Source organism: Hordeum vulgare, chromosome 2H, assembly GCF_904849725.1.
Source record: "Hordeum vulgare subsp. vulgare chromosome 2H, MorexV3_pseudomolecules_assembly, whole genome shotgun sequence".
In the NCBI taxonomy this organism is placed as follows: Eukaryota; Viridiplantae; Streptophyta; class Magnoliopsida; order Poales; family Poaceae; genus Hordeum; species Hordeum vulgare.
In genome coordinates this window covers 349,113,762-349,134,684 of record NC_058519.1, presented here as the reverse complement: position 1 = coordinate 349,134,684, position 20,923 = coordinate 349,113,762, and positions in this window count along the sequence as shown.

Genomic DNA, 20,923 nt, shown 5'->3' with positions numbered 1-20,923 from the left:
ACATGACTGAGACACTCTCCGGTCAATAACCAATAGCCGGACCTGGATGCCCATATTGGCTCCTACATGTTATACGAAGATCTTTATCGGTCGAACCACGTTGTCAAGGATTCATTCAAACCCGTATGTTGTTCCCTTTGTCTACCCGTATGTTACTTGCGTGAGATTCGATCGTCAGTATCTGCATACCTAATTCAATCTCGTTACCCGCAAGTCTCTTTACTCGTTCCGTAATGCAAGATCCTATGAATAAGTCCTTAGTCATATTTCTTGCAAGCTCATTGTGATATTGTATTACCGAGTGGGCCCAGAGATACCTCTCTGTCATATGGAGTGACAAATTCTAATCTCGATTCTCGCCAACCCAACAGACACCCTCAGAGATACGTGTAGAGCACCTTTATAGTCACTCAGTTACATTGTGATGTTTGATACACACAAGGCGTTCCTCCGGTGTTCGAGAGTTGCATGATCTAATGGTCATAGGAAAAGATACTTGACATGTAGAAAACAGTAGCACCAAACTGACACGATCGTTTGCTACGTTCATAGTTTGGGTCTTGTCCATCACATCATTATCCTAATGATGTGATCCCATTATCAAATGACAACTTATGTGTATGGCCAGGAAATCGTGACCATCTTTGATCAACGAGCTAGTCCTTTAGAGGCTCACTACGGACAGTGTGTTGTGTATATATCCACCCATGTATTTGACTTTCCAATCAATACAATTCTAGCATGGATAATAAACGATTATCAAAAACAAGGAAATATAATAATAACTAATTTAGTATTGCCTCTAGGGCATATTTCCAAAAGTCACCCATTTGCACGAGAATAAAAAATCTAGCTCATATCACCATGTCATTCACATCGTAATGAATCTAACACCCATATAGTTCTGGTGTTGATCATGCTTTTCCCATGGAGGGGGCTTATTGCACAGGTGTGCAACATTCAGATCCGTGTGCACTTTTCAAATAATCATGCCCTCCTGGATGTAACCGCGGATGGAATTGAAGTGTCTCTTTATGTGGCTAGTCCTTTTGTGAAACCTTGGTTCCTTGGCTAGAGCGATGGCACAAGTGTTGTCACAAAACAAAGTCATTGGATCGAGTGCACTGGGCAAAACAACAAGATTTGTCATGAATTCCTTCATCCAAACACCTTGTTTGGTTACCCCAAGGAAGCAATGTACTCCGCTTTGCATGTAGAATTAGCTACCACACTTTTCTTGGAACCTCATCAAAGGACTGATTCCAACTACGAGATGCTTGCACCAGTCCATAAATGGATCACTCGAGTTTGCATACCTTGTCAGCATTCTCTGGATCGACAAAAGCTTCTGGTTGCATCATATACAACTCTTCCTAAAGGAAATTGTTAAGGAACGCTGTTTTGACATCCATCTCCGAAATTGCATAATCGAATAATTCAGCTATTGCTAACATTATCCTGACGGACTTAAGCCTTGCAACGGGTGAGAAAATCTCATCGTAGTCAACTCCTTGAACTTGTGAAAAAACCATTGCCACAAGTCGAGCTTTATAGAGGGAGACATTACCTTTCGCGTTCGTCTTCTTCTTAAAGATCCATTTATTCTGAATAGCCTATCACCCTTCAGGTAATACTTCCAAAGTCCATACTTTGTTTTCGTACATGGATCCTATCTCGGATTTCATTGCCTCTAACCATTTGTTGGAATCCAGGCCCACCATCGCTACTCCATAGCTCATAGGTTCATTCTTGTCCAACAACATGACTGTTAAGATAGGGTCGATGTACCACTCAGGAGAAGTGCGTTCCCTTGTTGACCTACGAGGTTCGATAGCAACTGGATCCAAAGAACCATGATCATCATCATTAGCTTCCTCCTAAATTGATGTAGGATACAGAGAAACTTCTTTATGCACTGCGCTACTTTCTGGTTGAAGTAAAGGTTCAATAACCTCATCATGTTCTATCTTCCTCTGGGTCAATTCTTTTGAGAGAAACTCTTTCTCAAGAAATGTTCCGTTCTTAGCTACAAACACTTTGCCTTCGGATCTGAGATAGTAGGTGAAGTCAACTGTATCTTTTGGGTATCCTATGAAGAGACATTTCTCTACTTTGGGTTCCAACTTTTATGGCTGGAGATTTTTGGCATAAGCATCACATCCCCAAACTTTAAGAAACAACAACTTTGGTTTCTTGCCAAACCACAGTCCATATGGCGTCGTCTCAACGGATTTTGATGGTGCCCTATTTAAAGTAAATGCCGTTGTCTCTAATGCATAACCCCAAAATTATAATGGCAAATCTACAAGAGACATCATAGAACGGACCATATCCAATAAAGTACGATTACGACGTTCGGACACACCATTATGTTGTGGTATTCTAGGCGGTGTCAACTGTTAAACAATTCCACATTGTCTTAAGTGAGTGCCAAACTCATAACTCAGATATTCTCCTCCTCGGTCAGATCATAGGAATTTAATGTTCTTGTTATGATGATTCTCAGCTTCACTCTGAAATTGCACGAGCTTTTCAATCATTTCAGAATTATGTTTCATTAAGTAAATATATCCATATCTACTTAAGTCATGAGTGGAAGTGAGAATATAACAATATCCACTGCGCGCCTCAATGCTCATCGGACCGCACACATCAGTATGTATGATTTCCAGCAAGTCACTTGCCCATGAGGCATGGTTCACATGTGTCAAGTGATTCAAAATCAAGTGAATCCAAAAGTCCATCGGCATGGAGCTTCTTCATGTGTTTTACACCGATGTGACCTGTCACACCCTGTGTTTGTACCATTTTGTCACATTATGTTTTACAAAATTTGGAACCAATTAAAACTTTTGAGTGATTGTGATGACTGATTTGATTACAAATTGCTTGTGTGCTTGATTGTGTTTTAATTTACCCAAACTACTTCCTTTCTAAAACCTCCTATCCTTGGCCCCAAACGCTTCCCCAATGGTCATGCCATGTGTATAAGATGAGAAACAATTCTTGATAAAATATTATTTCAACAAAAGGCATTTATTTATTTTTAAAGCTTCAAAACCCCTGAATTGGGATTTGCACTACATATCTTTAATTTAGGAGAGATGTTTTACCCCAAAGATGTTCCTTTGATCCTATTATTAAAATGACTTCCCAAAACCACAAAATAATTATTTCAAAAGTTATTTTCCTATTTCATTTAAATACCCCTTTATGTGGCTAGAAATGTTATTTCATAGGGAAAAAATAATTTCCTACCAGAAAAATATTACAGAAGTTTAGGGAAACTCTGAGGGCATATATTTTCCATATATGTGAGTTTCAACACATGGTCATGTTCAAAACAATGAGCAAAACCCCTCAAAACCCTTTCTTATAATTCTAAGCTTTTGAATATTTCCGAAGTAAATATTCTGAATATATCCCAGAAAAATTCTAGCATGTCCCACATGTTATAGGAGGTGACCTTTTAAGGTTTCCTCCCCATCCAAGTTGATTTGGTTCATCCAATAAACCCAAAACCGTTCCTGTCCAGAGCTAAGTTGGAACGAGTGTACATTGCCAAGTTTCCTCAACTCCTCTCAATCTTGGTAGGAGTGATCCAACCCCCAAATAATTTGCGCATTTGTGGGAATTGGTTTACCCCGTTTAGTTCACAAAAATCTGATTGTGCCCATTTCTAGGGCTTTCCATGTCTATATGGTCAACCTTGCTCAAATGAGCTCAAACTTGGTGAATCCTACAATTTTACCCATCATTTAATCGTGTTAATTCTAACTACATTTGGTGATGTTTAACTTTCTCAAAACAACATCAAATACCTTCTCGTGCTTTAGTAATATAGCTACTTTCACCCCTTCTACTTTCTTCCTTCACTCCAAACTTTTATCACAGGTCTATGGGTTAGCCCCACATTTGAAGCCGAGAGCCCCATCTCTAATTCCATGGTAGAAAGACAAAATCCCCAAGTCCTTTTCTTGTTCATCACTCGCACAGACTACCTCTCACTTTTTCTTTGATCTCCACGTTTCTCCTTGGCTCCAAAGTATCCCAGGGGCATCTCCAAAGCCCCCAGGCACTACTAGACACAGTGGGGGCGTGCTAGAGCACACCAACATGTCGTGGCATGCCAAAATTGCGCTCTGGACAAGCCACATTGCACACCCGACCAAAGGAGGTCAGCCCCGGCCATGGCTCACGCCCACAAGTTGTATGTCTTCAACTACCTCGACGACCGGTGCCAGCGCTGGTCAGGCCCCTCTTCTCTCCCTTTCTCCTACCCCTGGCGACGAATGCCCGTGCACGTCCGAAGTGGTCAGGTGGTGCTTGCCACCGTGACGCGCCAAAGGACCAGCCCCGCTGCTCCTCGGTCCCTCATTCGGAGGTAAACCTCACCCACGAAGACCATGGGCTCATTTCTCCCCTCTAGACATTTCCATAGCCTCGCCGACGCACTACCTTTCGGTGGACCGTACACCTCCTATATAAAGGTCACCCGGCCTCTCTCCCCCTCCGGGACCTCTCTCTCACCTTAAATCGGTGATCCAATCACCCACCATGAGCTCCCCGAGCATTAGTGCTCGAGATCGACCAAGGCGCCGCAGCGTTAGGGCTCCGTCGATCTCGGGAAACAGGCCTGTTGTGTAACGTTGCATGGGAAACAAAAAATTTCCTACGCACACGCAATACCTATCCATGGTGACGATCATCTACGGGTGGGGGGAGTGAATCTACATACTCTTGTAGATCGCGGTGGATGTAGTGGAACATCTTGGTGATCCAAATCGCAGCCCGTCCCGCGATCTCATCATGGTCCGTCCCGCGATCCCATCATGATCCATCCCGATCTAGTGCCGAACGGACGGCACCTCTGCGTTCAGCACACGTACAGCTCGATGACGATCCCTGCCTTCTTGATCCAGCAAGAGGGGCGGAGAAGTATATGAGTTCTCCACAGCGGCGGCATGGTTGTGGTGGTGGTGGAGCTAGTCCAGCAGGGCTTCGCCTAAGCACTGCTGAAAACTAGACTAGAGGAGAAACGGATCTAGAGAGAGGGAAGCACGTGGCTGATTGTTGCGTAAAACCCCCTCAAAAACATCTAGTATATATAGGAGGACAGGAGAGGAGGCTGCCTTGGCCCCTCCTCCAAGAAGAGGGGTCGACCGAACCGATGAGAGTCCACCTTCCCTTGTGGGAAGGTGGACTACTTTGGGACAACTCCACCTTCCCTTCCTTCTAAAGGTCTTTTACCTTTTATCTCCTCTCCTAGCCACTTGGGCTTTTGAGAGAGGCTTTGGACAGCCCGCCAGGGGCTGGTCCACCTCCTCTCACAGCCCATAAGGATCTTGGGTCGTCACACCCCTCCCGGTGGTCCCCCGGCACCCTCCCGACATTCCCGGTACACTACCGATGAGCCCGAAACTTTTCCGGTGACCAAAACAGGACTTCCTATATATCAATCTTTACCTCCGGACCATTCTGGAGCTCCTCGTCACATCCAGGATCTCATCCGGGACTCCGAAAAATCGTTCACCAACACATATAACTCAACTATACCGAAATGTAACCGAACCTTAAGTGTGCAGACCATGTGGGTTCGAGAAATATGCACACATGACCGAGACACTCTTCGGTCAATATCCAATAGCGGGACCTGGACGTCCATATTGGATCCTACATATTCTACGAAGATCTTCATTGGTTGAACCTCTATGTCAAGGATTCAGTTAATCCCGTATGCAGTTCCCTTTGTCCTTCGGTATGTTACTTGCCTGAGATTCGATTGTCGGTATCTCTATACCTAGTTCAATCTCGTTACCGGCAAGTCTGTTTACTCGTTCCGTAATACAAGATCCCGTTACTAACTCCTTAGTCACATTACTTGCAAGTCTTATTGTGATGTTGTATTACCGAGTGGGCCCCGAGATGCCTCTTCGTCAAACAGAGTGACAAATACCTGTAGAGCACCTTTATAGTCACCCAGTACCATTGCGACGTTTGATACACACAAGGTATTCCGGTGTCTGGGAGTTGCATGATATCATTGTCATAGGAACAAATACATTGACATGCAGAAAACAGTACCAACAAACTCAGACGATCATATGCTACGTTTATAGTTTGGGTCTTGTCCATCAAATCATTCTCCTAATGGTGTGATCCCGTTATCAAGTGACAACACTTGTCTATGGCCAGGAAACCTTGACCATCTTTGATCAACGATCTAGTCAAATAGAGGCTCACTAGTAACAGTGTGTTGTATATGTATCCACACATGTATTTTAGTTTCTAATCAATACAATTCTAGCATGGATAATAAATGATTATTATGAACAAGGAAATATAATAATAACCAACTATTATTGCCTCTAGGGCATATTTCTAAGAAGGCCCGCTCCACCCTCCATTCCACCTCCATCGTAACCGCAACAAGCCCTAGCTTCACCTCCACCTCTCCCCCCTCCTTCACCTTTGTTGACCATCGGCACAAGCCACCTCCCGACACCCTCCGCCGTGGCCTCCTCGTCACCGGCGACTCCAGCAACCTAAGCCACTCTCTCGACCCTCATCCGAACGGTGCGAGTGCGAGGAGTCCATTCCTACGCTCATCTCCCCTCGCCATCGACGGGGCTGACACTGGTGATCTCCTTCCCTTCTGTCGCGAGGTAGAAGACGACCCTGACAGGGGGACCCCACCTGTCGGCCTTAGTCTCTCTCCCCCTCTCTCAATCACTAGCCAATAAGCCCCGTGCGTCAGGTTCAAACCTGAGTGCGCGTGCACCTGGGCTGGTTGGCTGGTCCGGCCCAGCTGCTCGTCGAGTGTGGCCGAGGGTGCTAAGCCCTTTTCTTTTTTTCTATTTTCTAGCATTTGCCAAATTTTCCATAGGGAAAATATTCCTCCAAATGTAATTATTTTTCCACCATAAATCTTGTAAAAATATGTAGAATTTAATAATACTACTTGTGTATTTTTTACCAAAACTTTTATACATGGTTTTTTTAAAACCTAGTGTTGAGTATTTAGCCTATGTTAAAATATATTTAAAACATTTTTCACTCCATAACCAGAAGCAAATATTTTTCAGATGTGAAGTTAGTATTATACAGAGTAGGGTAACACTTTAGGAGTGAATTTTGTGTTCTGTTTTTGTTGTGGCTCTTATTATTGCTATTACTATCGCCACGATAGATCCTGTGGTTGACGAAGGAGTTGGACCCGAAGACTTCGAAGACCCCGGAGACTATGCTATCCAAGGCAAGCAACCCTCTGACCATGCCTAAGAAACTTTTACTTGCATGTCATATGATGCCTTACTTATGCATATATTCCTGTTGGATCGGAGACCCCTTTTGTTTAGTTGTCCCTGAAGAACACCTCATTGAAACCTGCAATTGGGCATGACCCGAACACCTATGAGGGTTGTGCATGTGGGATGTAGTTAGTTGCTAGTAGTTGCTACAAAAAAGGGATGGACATATGCATGGTGACAATGAAGGGTGTGTTACAAAGGTTTTTTCAAAAAACGTCGGGTGCCACTAATGCCCGAGGGTGATGGTGTTGAGATGGATGGCCAATTTAGAAATAGGTGGTGTACCAAGAAAGTTTTTGTGTGTGATTTCATAAATGGGATAAGATTTAAGATTTGTTGACCGTCCCAACCCTACATGTGCGACCACGATACCCCTTATGGGACGGAGCTTTGTTGATTACCTTGGTCAATACTATCAGAGAGCCGGCATTACTAGTGGTGGGAGTGGCTTGGTCACTCTCGTGACTGGGTCGTGTGAGGTAGGGCGACCATGCTATTTTTATAGGTTCCAGGGACACCGTTGCATGCCCTCATGGATGATACGATCGAGAGCGAGGCTCGTATAATGTACATCACGAGGGATGACACCAACAAGTGGACTATTTTTTTACTGTCGTGGTGGGAAAGACATTGTTTTGGAGCTTACCTCGGGTATGTTATATACCGCGAGTCATGGATGACACAGAAGTTCCTCGAGTCTTGTGGGTACAGCATGCAACCTCTGTAGAGTGTAAAACTATTTGAATAGCCATCTCCATGGTCAAGGACAGTTGGTTGGTGTTGCTTAAACTACGTGCAGTCTTTTTCGCATAAACCAAGTGTGTGTATGGGGGAATATGAGGAAAAGATGTTGACATGGGGAAAACATCATGCTCAAGCTAAGTCAGGTGACTTGGCATGATGGGTGAACATGGGATGTACGACCCCGAGTTGATATTGATATTTGTAACCTGTTCAACGGGTTACCGCTGTGCATTGTGATGCATGTCGCCCAAGAATTTGATCATGTTGTTGCACTAGGGAAAAACCCGCTTTCCGCAAAAGTCAGCATACTAGTGTTATGTCATACTTCATTATTGCCTTGTCCCATATCATGGATTGCTTGCGAGTACATTCAAAGTACTCATTGGCTTGCCACTTGTTATTTAATTGGCCAGGCATGGAAGAACCATAGTTTGGAGAAGAGTCCGTTGGGGATGAACATGCGATCTAGGATGCTTCCCAGTCAGAATGCATGTAGGTTAAGGAAGATGGCATGGTTTCATGCTATCGACCAAGTTATACGCATTCAGTAGTGTGTTGGTGTGTCGGCCTTCGAGTTCATATTTTGTGATGACTTGGCCTTAATGGGCCTATTTGTATCAGACGTCATGTATAGATGTAAGACTCTTGTTATTCAGTATCGGTGTGTTCAGTGAGCATTGTTCTCTAGGATAACTATACACGTGCATTCGGCGATGTCGACTTACAAGTAGGGGTCCCCACAGAGCTGGTACTAGAGCCATCCTCACTTTTGGGAGCCTTAGATAGCATGGACGTCAGATGAGACGAATCCCCTCTCAAAAACTACATCTATCCTTTACACTTAGGGTTTTATGCATCCATCACCTCTTCCAATATAGCTTTCCAACCCCTTTCACAGACACCTCTCCCTAAACCTTGTAGATGGTCATCGTACCCGAGAGCCTCCTCGAGTATGGCTTTCCCCTACTCCTGGAGGACAGCCTAGAAAACTTTCGAGTAGGCCGATCACCAGTGTCTCTCTACCACGAGCACTGGGTCAAAGCCACCACGATGTAGTACCATATTGATGTGGTCGTGAAGGAAAATGACTCCCCGACTAGTTGGTTCTTTGAAGGACCGCAGATGGAGACTCTCGTAATAGCAGTTCAAACAGCGGGAGCTAGACATTGACCCCATCGCCGGAAGGAGGAATGCCGCTCAGGTTGCAGATCTACTTCACCCTCTCCGCCGACGATGTGACTCACAAACTGATCAAGGAGTCAGTGAAGCTCCGGCAGGAACTTCACCACGTCCGCGAGCTACTCCTTCAAGAGAAGACGAAGACAGGCAAGATCATGAAGGATGGAGCCCTCGAGGGACAACCTCCTGTCGCGTACAGAGGAGGAATACCACTGCTTAAGGTCATCCCCATTCGGAGGCATCGCATGAGTGCCAAGGAGTACCGAGACCTCTACACCACTCCCCTAACGAAACACCGTCGGGATGGACCTCCTCATTCCCCGACATCCTCGACATGAGACGATGCCCGCACGGAAGATGACAAAAAGGAAGACCCAAAGAAGCGTGAGTAAGAGATCGAGCACTCCACTACTTGAATCCCAAAAGCCCTAGGGTAGGACAAGCTAGGAACCCCTCATGCGAAGTCGAGTCTGTGTAAGGGTTCAGACGAAACCATGTGTGCTTGTTGTTTGCTTTTCTGTTTTGTCTCAATGCAAGCCGTCCTTTTGCCTTAGGCAGCATGTAAACGACTACATTGCTTATCTTACTTAATGCATATTTTTTTGGGTATTTCGGCCCTTTTTTTATAGACTTGCACCGTACCAACCCCCTCCCCGCTGCTCCAAACAGGATGGTGATAGCTACCCGTGCCAGTACCTTTGACCACCCGAGCACTGGTGACTTTAGCCACCATCCAGGAGACGGTGGGTCTGCTCAAGCTCGATCTCGCCAAGAGCATCCACAAGGCGACATTCCCCCGCCACTGCCTCCTCCGGAGAACCTGACCATGGCTCAGTTTCTCCAATCTCTCTGAGAGGAACGCCAAGCCAACAATGCTGCTATCCAGTAGATGCCTCGGGTCCTAGTGAACAACCCACAACAGGGCTAGAGCAGCAATGGTCGCTCCACTATGTCGAAATTGATGAGGACGTCGGCCCCAACCTTCACCGATACAACGAAGCCTTTGGATGCCGATGACTAGATCCGCACCATCGAGGACCTCCTTGCACTGGTCAACTATCCCGACAATCGTTAGAAGGTTCTTTATGCCTCTTACAGTCTCGGAGGTATCGCCACACCTTGGTGGGACAGATTCAAGGTCATGCAAGGCGAGCATGTTATTACCTGGGCTGAGTTTAAGGAAGGATTCCGTATTGCCCACACCCCCTCTGGGATGATGGCTATCAAGAAGCGGTAGTTTCGCACGCTGAAGCAAGGAAGTGGCTCAGCTCAGGAGTACCTATAGAAGTTCAACCTCTTATCGAGGTAACCACGTGATGACATCATCATTGAGGTCGCCAAGACAGAACGCTTCATGGAAGGGCTTCAGTAGTTGCTGCAATACCAACATGTTGTATGTGACTACCGAACCGTCTAAGGTCTGGTGAATAGGGACCTCATGGTTGAAGATAAGCGCCATGCTATGGAAGATACGCGCAAGCGCAAGCTGATCAACACCAGTGGTTTCAGTAAGTAGAAGACTCACCCCTGGCAATCAACCCCAGCAAGGCCAAGCTATCAGCCTCAGCACCCCAGGACTCTTGCACCTCGATTGAGCTACCAGCCTCAGCCATATGCCAACTCAAATTATACATACAACCCTCCCAGCAACAACAATGGCGGCAAGACAAACAACGTCGGGCAGGTCACCTGCTTTGGGTGTGGTCAGCCCGGACACATCTCGAAACAGTACCCCAACAAGAAGCGTGATGCACCGCGCCCCAATGCGCCAAATCAAGGTCAACATCGTGGAGCACTAACCAGGAACCAAGCTCCCCGCAACCCGCCTTACAACGACAAGGGTCGTGTGAATCATGTCATCACAGAGGAAGCCCAGGAGGACCCGGTTGCATACTGGGTACCTTCCTTGTCAACTCAACTCCACCAATAGTACTATTTGATTGTGGCGGCTCGCATTCTTTTGTTACCCAAAAGTTTGCGATGGAGAGTGGCTTCAAACCTACATTCCTAAATGGTTATATGTCGGTACAAACCTCGGGTGCACTATTGAGGACCAATATAGGATGTAGAGGAGTTGGGATCAACATCAATGGGGTAGACTTTGTAGCAGATCTCATCGTTCTTAAGTCACAAGGCTTGGACATAATCCTTGGTATGGACTGGTTAGCCAAGCACCAAAGTGTGTTGGACTATGCCAAGCGGACTATCACTATGACTAGTGACCAAGGAGTCGAGGTCAAGTATGTTCCCAAACCACCTCCACTCAAGCCTCTCAGATTAACCGCCTTTCGGGAATTGAGTTGGGCCAAGTGCCAGTGGTATGTGAGTACCCGGATGTCTTTCCTGATGAACTGCCCAAGATGCCTCCCGACCGAGAGATCAAGTTCATTACTGAGCTAATGCTCGGATCAAGACCCATCTATAAGAAGCCCTATAGAATGGAGTCTTAGGAATTGATAGAGTTGAAGAAACAACTGGTTGAGCATCTCAGGAAAGGATTTGTTCGCCCTACTACCTCTCCTTGGGGATCACCTATTCTATTCGTGTCCAAGAAGGACGACACTATCAGGCTCTACGTTGACTACCATTCCCTCAACAAAGTCATAATAAAGAACAAGTATCCACTCCCCAAGATTGAAGACCCGTTCGATCATTTGAACGGTGCCAAGGTATCCTCCAAGATCAACCTCAGGTCTGGGTACTACCAACTAAAGATCCGACCCAGAGATATTCTAAACACGACATTTGTAACTACATATAGCCTGTACGAGTGCACGATCATGTCGTTTGGGTTAACCAATGCCCCAACCTTCTTCATGTACCTCATGAACAAAGTCTTCATGGAGTATCTAGACAAGTTTGTCATCGTCTTCATCGACGACATACTCATCTTCTCCAAGTCTGAAGAAGAGCATGAGCAGCACTTGTGGATGGTGTTAGAAAAACTTCGAGAGCACCAACTTTATGACAAGTTTAGCAAATGCGAGTTTTGGCAGCATGAAGTTGGATTCTTGGGTCATGTAATGATTACGGACGGGTTGGCAGTCAATCCCACCAAGATTGCATCGGTGAGGAAGTGGAGATCACCAACCAATGTGAAGGAAGTTAGAGGCTTCCTTGGACACCTGGGATACTACCGCAAGTTCGTTGAAAAATTCTCTACCATCGCTCGACCTATGACTCCACTCTTGAAGAACAACAAAAAGTTTGAGTGGACGCCGAAGTGCGAAGAAAGATTCCAAGAGCTCAACGAAAGATTGACAACAGCCCCAATTCTGGCCACTCCCGATATTCACAAGGAGATTGTGATATACTGTGAAGCATCAAGGACCGGGATCAATGGTGTCCTGATGTAGGAAGGTAGGTTCGTGGCATATCTGTCCTGACAGCTACGTCCCCATGAGGAGAACTACACCACTCACGACCTTGAGTTGGCGGAAGTGGTTCATGCCTTGAAAACATGGTGACATTACTTTCTAGGGAAGCGATGTGAGATATACACCGACCATAAGGGATTGAAGTATATTTTCACTTAAAAGGAATTGAACATGAGGCAACAGAGATGGTTGGAATTGATTAAAGATTATGACTTCACTATTGAATACAACACTAGAAAGGCCAACGTAGTAGCGTATGCCTTGAGCAGAAAGGCTTGCACCTTGAATGTTGTGATCAAGGAAAGGCTACTAGCCCTATATGAAGAACTTGAGAGCTTCGGGTTGGAGCTAGTCGCACCAGGATTCCTGGCCAACCTCGAAGCGAAGCCTACACTGATGGACGATACTAAGGAGGTCCAGAAGGGACACGGGAGAATAGAAGGTATCAATAAGAAAATCAAGGATGGTAAGGCCCCAGGATTCTCCATGTACGGACAGAGAGTCGTGTGGTTTGGGGATCACATTTGCGTACCCAACAAAGCTGACCTCAAGAACCTGATCTTGCAAGAAGCATACAACACCCCATATTCTATTCACCCTAGAGGAACGAATATGTGCCAAGACCTCAAGGAAAGATTCTGGTGGCATGGCATGAAGAGGTAAATAGCTTCCTATGTCGCTAAGTGCGACATATGCTAGAGGGTCAAGGCTGATCACCAATGACCCGCTGGGCTGCTTCAACCTCTCAATGTGCCAGAATGGAAGTGGGATAGAGTCTGGGTGGACTTCATCACTTGTCTTCCCAACTCAAGAAAAGGACATGACTCTATTTGGGTCATTGTCGATCACCTGACTAAGGTGGCCCATTTCATTCCCGTCAATACCACCTATGATGGTAGCCAGCTGGCCAACTTCTACATCAATCACATCATGAGTCTTCATGTAATTCCGAAAGAGATCGTGTCCGACAGATGCATGCAGTTCACCTCAAGATTCTGGAAGAAGTTTCAAGAAGCCATTGGAACCAAGCTCTCCTTTAGCACTGCGTTTCACCCTCAGACCGATGGACAGACATAATGAGTAAATCAGATACTCGAAGATATGCTCCACGCTTGAGTTTTTCCATATGGAGCCAAATGGAAGGATTGTTTGCCCTTCACCGAGTTCTCCTACAGCAACAATTACCAGTCGAGCCTTCAGATGGCACCATTTGAGGTGTTGTACGGACGCAAGTGTCGTACTCCCCTCAATTGGTCCGAAACTAGAGAATGACTGATCTTTGGGCCGAACATCATGCGTGAAGACGAGGAGCAAGTCCAACTTGTCAAGGAACGTCTGGAAACTGCCAAGTCATGACAGAAGAGCTACGCCGACTCTCACCGTCGTGAAGTAGAAGTCAACACCGGATACTACGCATACCTCTGTGTCACGCCTCTCAAGGGAACGAAGCGTTCCCGCATCAAGGGGAAGCTCGCACCAAGATACATTGGGCCCTTCAAGATCACCGAAGGCGAGGCGAAGTTGCTTACCATCTGGAGCTACCTTTTGAACTATCGGGTGTGCACAACATTTTCCATGTGTCGCAACTCCGGAAGTGCCTCCAAGTTCCCAACCGTCCGGACCTCTACAAGGACATCGTTCATCATGCCATTGACCTTTAGCTAGACCTTACTTATCGCGAGAGATCGATCATCACCCTGGATGAGGCCAAGTTTCGCACTCGAAGCCGCACAATCAAGTACTACAAGGTCTTGTGGAGCAACAACACTGAAGCAAAAGCAACATGGGAGCATGAAGACTACCTCAGATCCGAGTTCCCTTATCTTTTTAGCGCTAAGCCTAAGAATCTCGGGGACGAGATTCTTTTAAAGGGGGTAGGTCTGTCACGCCCTGTGTTTGTACAACTTTGTCACATTATGTTTTACAAAATTTGGAACCAATTAAAACTTTTAAGTGATTGTGATGACCGATTTGATTGCAACTTTCTTGTGTGCTTGATTGTGTTTTAATTTACCAAAACTAGTTCCTTTCTAAAAACTACTATCATTGGCCCAAAACCATTTCACAATGATCATGCCATGCGTAGAGGATCACAAACTATTCTTAATAAAATATTATTTCAACAAAAGACATTTATTTATTTTTAAAGCTTCAAAACCCCTGAATTGAGATTTGCACTACAAGTCCTTAATTTAGGGGAGATGTTTTACCGCAAAGATTTTCCTTTGATCCTATTATTAAAATGACTTCCCAAAATGAATGTCATAATTATTTTAGAAGTTAATTTCCTATTTTATTGTAATACCCCTTTCTAAGGTCAGAAATGGTATTTCATAGCGATTTTTTCCTACCTTAAAAATATGTGAGAAAATTTAGGGAAACTCAGAGGATAAATATTTTCCATATATGTGAGTTTCAACACATGGTCATGTTCAAAATAATGAAAAAAAAACCCTCAAAACCCTTTGTGCTAATTCTAAGCTTTTGAAATATTTACAAAGGAAATATTCTCAATAAAGCCGAGGAAAATTCTACCATGTCTCACATGTTATAGGAGATGACCCAGCAAGGTTTCATCCCCATCCAAGGTTATTTGGTTCGCCCAGTAAACCCAAAACACTTCCTGTTAGATCTGGTAGGAAAAATTCTACATTGCCAAGTTTGCTCAATTCTTCTCAAACTTTGCAGGAGTGATCCAATCCCAAAATAAGGATGCCACACCAATTTGTGCATTTGTCGGATCTAGTTTACTCACCTTGGTTCACAAAAATCTGATTCTGCCCGTTTCGAGGGTTTTCCAAGTCTACGTTGTCAACCTTGCTCAAATGAGCTCAAACTTGGTTAATCCTACTATTTTTACCGATCATTTAATCCTGTTAATTCTCACTATTTTTGGTGAGGTTTAACTTGCTCAAAACAGCATCAAACACCTTCTGGCGCTTTATTAAAACAACTACTTTTACCCCTTCTACTTTCTTCCTTCACTCCAAACTTTTATCACACGTCTGTGGGTTAGCCCCACATCTGCAACCAGGAGCCCCATCTCTAACTCAATGGGAGAAAGATTAAATCCAGAATTCTTTTCTAGTTCATCACTGGCAGACACTGCCTCTCACTTTTTCTTTGACCTCCACGTTTTTCCTCGGCTCCAAAGTATCCAAGAGACATCTCCAAAGCCCACACGCACTACTAGACACAATGGGGGCGCTCCAGAGCGCACCAGCATGCTTTGCCATGCAAAAATTGTGCTTTGGACGCGCCACAGTGCACGCCCGAGCCAAAGGAGGCCAACCCTGTCCAGGCCTTGCCCCCTCAAGCTGTCTGGCTTTGATGGCCACGACGACCGGTGCCAGCACCACATCGTCCCCCTCTTCTCTCCATTTTTCCTGCACCTCGTGACGCGTGCTGGCGCACGCCTGAAGCGGTCAGGTGGCGCTTGCCACCCAACGTGCCAAATGGCCGGCGCTGCTCCTCCTCAGTCCCTCATTCGGACATAAACTTCACCCACAAAGACCATGGGCTCATTCCTGAGCCTCCTCTCGCCCTCTAGTCGTTGCCATGGCCTCACTTGCGCACCACCTTTCGGTAGACAACACCCCACCCATATAAAGGCCACCCGGCCTCTCTCCCCCCTCTGGAACATGTCTCTCACCTTCAATCGACGACCCAATCACCTCACTTGAGCTCCTCGAGCAAGAGTGCTCTAGATCGACCGAGGTGCCGCCACATCATGGCTCTGACGATCTCGGGACACAGGCCCACTCTGGCCTCCATTCCACCTCCATCGTGACCACAGCAAGCCCTAGCTTCACCTCCACATGTTTCTTGCTCCTTCACCTTCGCTGAACATCGGCACCAGCCAACTCCCGACACCCTCCGCTGTGGTCTCTGATACGTCTCCAACGTATCTATAATTTTTGATGGTTTCGTGCTGTTATCTTGTCAAACTTTGGATGTTTTATATGCCTTTTATATCTTTTTTAGGACTAACCTATTAATTCAGTGCCAAGTGCCAGTTCCTGTTCTTTCTGTGTTTTTGACCCTTTTTCAGACGGAGTCCAAACAGAATAATTCTTTCACGATGATTTTTTATGGAAAATATCAAAAATACCGGAAGAAAAAGATACCGGAGAGGGGTCCCGAGGAAGCCACAAGCCATGTCGATGCCCCCCAGGCCGCACCAACCAAGCTTGTGGGCCCCTCAGGGGCCCACTTGACACAACTCCACCGCCATCTGGTCCTATAAATCCAGAAACCTCCAGAAAAAAACCTAGATCGGGAGTTCCGCCGCCGCAAGCCTCTGTAGCTACCAAAAACCAATCTGGAGCCCGTTCCGGCACCCTGCCGGAGGGGGAATCCATCTCCGGTGGCCATCTTCATCATCCCGGCGATCTCCATGACGAGGAGGGAGTAGTTCTCCCTCGGGGCTGAGGGTATGTACCAGTAGCTATGTGTTTGATCTCTCTCTCTCTCGTGTTCTTGAGATGTCTTGATCTCGATGTACCGCGGGCTTTGCTACTATATTTGGATCTTATGATGTTCTTCCCCCTCTCCCTTCTTGTAATGAATTGAGTTTCCCCTTTGGAGTTATCTTATTGGATTGAGTCTTTGAGAACACTTGATGTATGTCTTGCACGAGTCTATCTGCTGTGATCAACTTGCGGGTTTGTGACAATTCGGAACCTATGCATATGGGTTGGCACACGTGGATTCATGTGAGTACTTGATGTATGTTTTGGTGATCCACTTGCGGGTTTGTGACATTGGGAACCTATGCACAGGGGTTAGCACACGTTTTGACTCTCTGGTAGAAACTTCGGGGCACTCTTTGAAGTTCTATGTGTTGGTTGAATAGATGATTCTGAGATTGTGTGATGCATATCGTATAATCATGCCCACGGATACTTAAGGTGACAATGGAGTATCTAGGTGACATTAGGGTCTTGGTTGATATGTATCTTAAGGTGTTATTCTAGTACGAACTCTATGATGGATCGAACGGAAAGAATAGCTTCGTGCTATTTTACTACGGACTCTTGAATAGATCGATCAGAAATAATAACTTTGTGGTGGTTTCGTACCTGACAATAATCTCTTCGTTTTTTCTCCGCTATTAGTGAATTTGGAGTGACTCTTTGTTGCATGTTGAGGGCTAGTTATATGATCCAATTATGTTATCATTGTTTAGAGAACTTCACTAGTGAAAGTATGAACCCTAGGCCTTGTTTCCACGCATTGCAATACCGTTCGTGCTCACTTTTGTTACTAGTTACCTTGCTGTTTTTGTAATTTCAGATTACAAAAACCTATATCTACTATCCATATTGCACTTCTATCACTCTCTCTTCGCTGAACTAGTGCACCTATACAACTTACCATTGTATTGGGTGTGTTGGGGACACAAGAGACTCTTTGTTATTTGGTTGCAGGGCTGCTTGACAGAGACCATCTTCATCCTACGCCTCCCGCGGATTGATAAACCTTAGGTCACCCACTTGAGGGGAAATTGCTACTGTCCTACAAACCTCTGCGTTTGGAGGCCCAACAACGTCTACAAGGAGAAGGTTGCATAGTAGACATCAGTCTCCTAGTCACCGGCGAGTCCGGCCACCTCATCCACTCCCTCGACCCTCATGCGAACTGCGGGAGTCCATTCCTACGCTCATCTCCCCTCGCCATCGACGACGATGACGCTGGTGATCTCCTCCCGCTTGTGTGGCGAGGTAGAAGACGACCCGGACAGGGGACCCCACCTTTCGGCCTCTGTCTCTCTCCCCCTCTCACAGTCACTCGCCATAGGGCCCCGTACATCAGGTTCAAACTTGACAGCGCGCGTGCCTTGCGTGGTTGGCTGGCTGGATGGTTGGCTGCGCCGGCCCAGCTGCTGGCCGAGTCTGGCCTAGGGTGCTGAGCCCTTCTCTTTTTTCTATTTTCTAGCATTTTCCAAAATTTCCACAGGAAAAAATATTCCTCCAAATCTAATTATTTTCCCACCATAAATCTTGTAAAAAAATGTAGAATTTAATAATAATACTTGTGTAATTTGTACAAAAACTTCTATACATAGTTTTATTTTAAAACCTAGTTTTCAGTATTTTTAGCCTTTGTTAAAATAGATTTAAAAACCTTTTTCACTCCAAAACCAGAAGCAAACATTTTAGATATGAAGTTAGACTTTTAGTGAGTAGGGTGACATTTTAGGAGTGAGTTTTGTGTTCTATTTTTCTGTGGTTCTTATTATTGCTATTACTATCGCGATAATAGATCACGTGGTTGACATAGGAGTTGGACCCGAAGACTTCGAAGACCCCAGAGATTTTGATGACCAAGGAAGCATCCCTTTGACCATGCCTAAGAAACTTTTGCTTGCATGTCATATGATGCCTTACTTATGCATAATTCCTGTTGGATTGGAGATCCCCTTTGTTGAGTTGCCCCCGAAGAACACCTCGTTGAAACCTGCATTTGGGCGTCACCCTACCACCTATGAGGGTTGTGCATGTAGGATGTAGTTAGTTGCTAGTCGGGTGCCACTAATGCTCATGGGTGATGGTGTTGATATGGATGACCACTTGAAAAGAAGTGGTGTACCAAGAAAGGTTTTGTGTGTGTGGTTTCGGAAATGGATTAGATCTAAGATTTGTCAACCATCTCAAACTTACATGTGCAATCACGATAGCCCTTATGGGACGGGGCTTTGTTGATTACCTTGGTCGATACTAGTAGAGATCCCGAATTACTAGTGGCGGGAGTTGCTTGGTCACTCTAGTGACGGGGTAGTGCCAGGTAGGGCGATCATGCTGTTTTTATAGGTTTCGGGCACACCATTGCGTGCCCTCATGGATGATACGATCTAGAGCAAGGCTCGTATGATGTACATCATGAGGGATGGCACCAATGAGTGGACTCTTTGTTTAGTGTCTCCATGGAAAAGACATTGTTCGGGTGCTTACCTCGGGTATGTTATATACCACGAGTCGTGGATGACATGGAAGTTCCCAGAATCTTGTGGGTATAGCGTGCAACCTCTGTAGAGTGTAAAACTATTCGAATAGCCATTTCCAAAGTCAATGACAGTTGGGTGGTGCTGCTTAAACTACGTCCAGTTGTCTTCACATAAACCAAGTGTGTGTGTGTGCCTGTATGGGGGAATATGAGGAAAAGTTGGTGACATGGGGAAAACATGATGCTCGAGCTAATTAGGTGACTTGGCCTGATGGGTGAACATGGGATGTTCGACCCTCAGTTGATATTGATATTTGTAACATGTTCATTGTGTTACCGCTATACATTCTGATGCATGTCGCCCGAGAATTTGATCATGTTGTTGCAATAGGGATAAACCTGCTTTTCGCAAAAATGAACATACTAGTGTTATGTCATACTTCATTATTGCCTAGTCCCATATCATGGGTTGCTTGCGAGTACATTCAAGGTACTCATTGGCTTGCCACTTGTTATTTAATTGGCCACGCATGGAAGAACCGAAGTTTGGACAAGAGTTCGTCGGGGACGAGCATGTGATCTAGGACGCTTCCTAGTCAGAATGCGTGTAGGTTAAGGTAGATGGCATGGGTTCACACTATCGACCAAGTTATCCGCATTAAGTAGTGAGTTGGTGTGTCGGCCTTCGAGGCCGTATTTATGTAATGAATTGGCCTTAATGGCCCTATTTATATCAGACGTTATGTATGGATGTATGACTCTTGTGATTCAGTATATGTGTGTTCAGTGAGCTTCGATCTTTGGGATCACTGTACACGTGCATTCAAAGATCTCGACTTACAAGTCGGGGTCCCCACATGACCTATGCGGCAGTGCCACAAGAAAGTGGTACTATCATTATTAACTTAACATGTTTTGGCTTCAATGTTACGAACATGTGTGCTATCAATATCTATATTCAATAAGAATAAACCCCACATTGGGTGCATGAACATAAAAGATATTACTCGCATAAATAGAACAACCTTTATTCTTTGATTTAAATGAGTAACCATCTCGCAATAAATAAGATCCAGATATAATGTTCATGCTCAACCAAGGCACCAAATAACAATTGTTCAGGTTCATCACTAATCCCGATGGTAAATTAAGTGAGAGCATGCCGACGGCGATCTCATCAACCTTGGAAGTATTTCCCATGCACACCGTCCCTTCGTCCTTCGTGAACCTCCATTTATTCTGCAGTTCCAGTTTTGAGTTGCGAATGTGACAAACTGAACCGGTATCAAATACCCACGAACTACAACGAGAGTTGGTAAGGTACACATCAATAACATGTATATCATATATACCCTCTTGTCGGCCAGA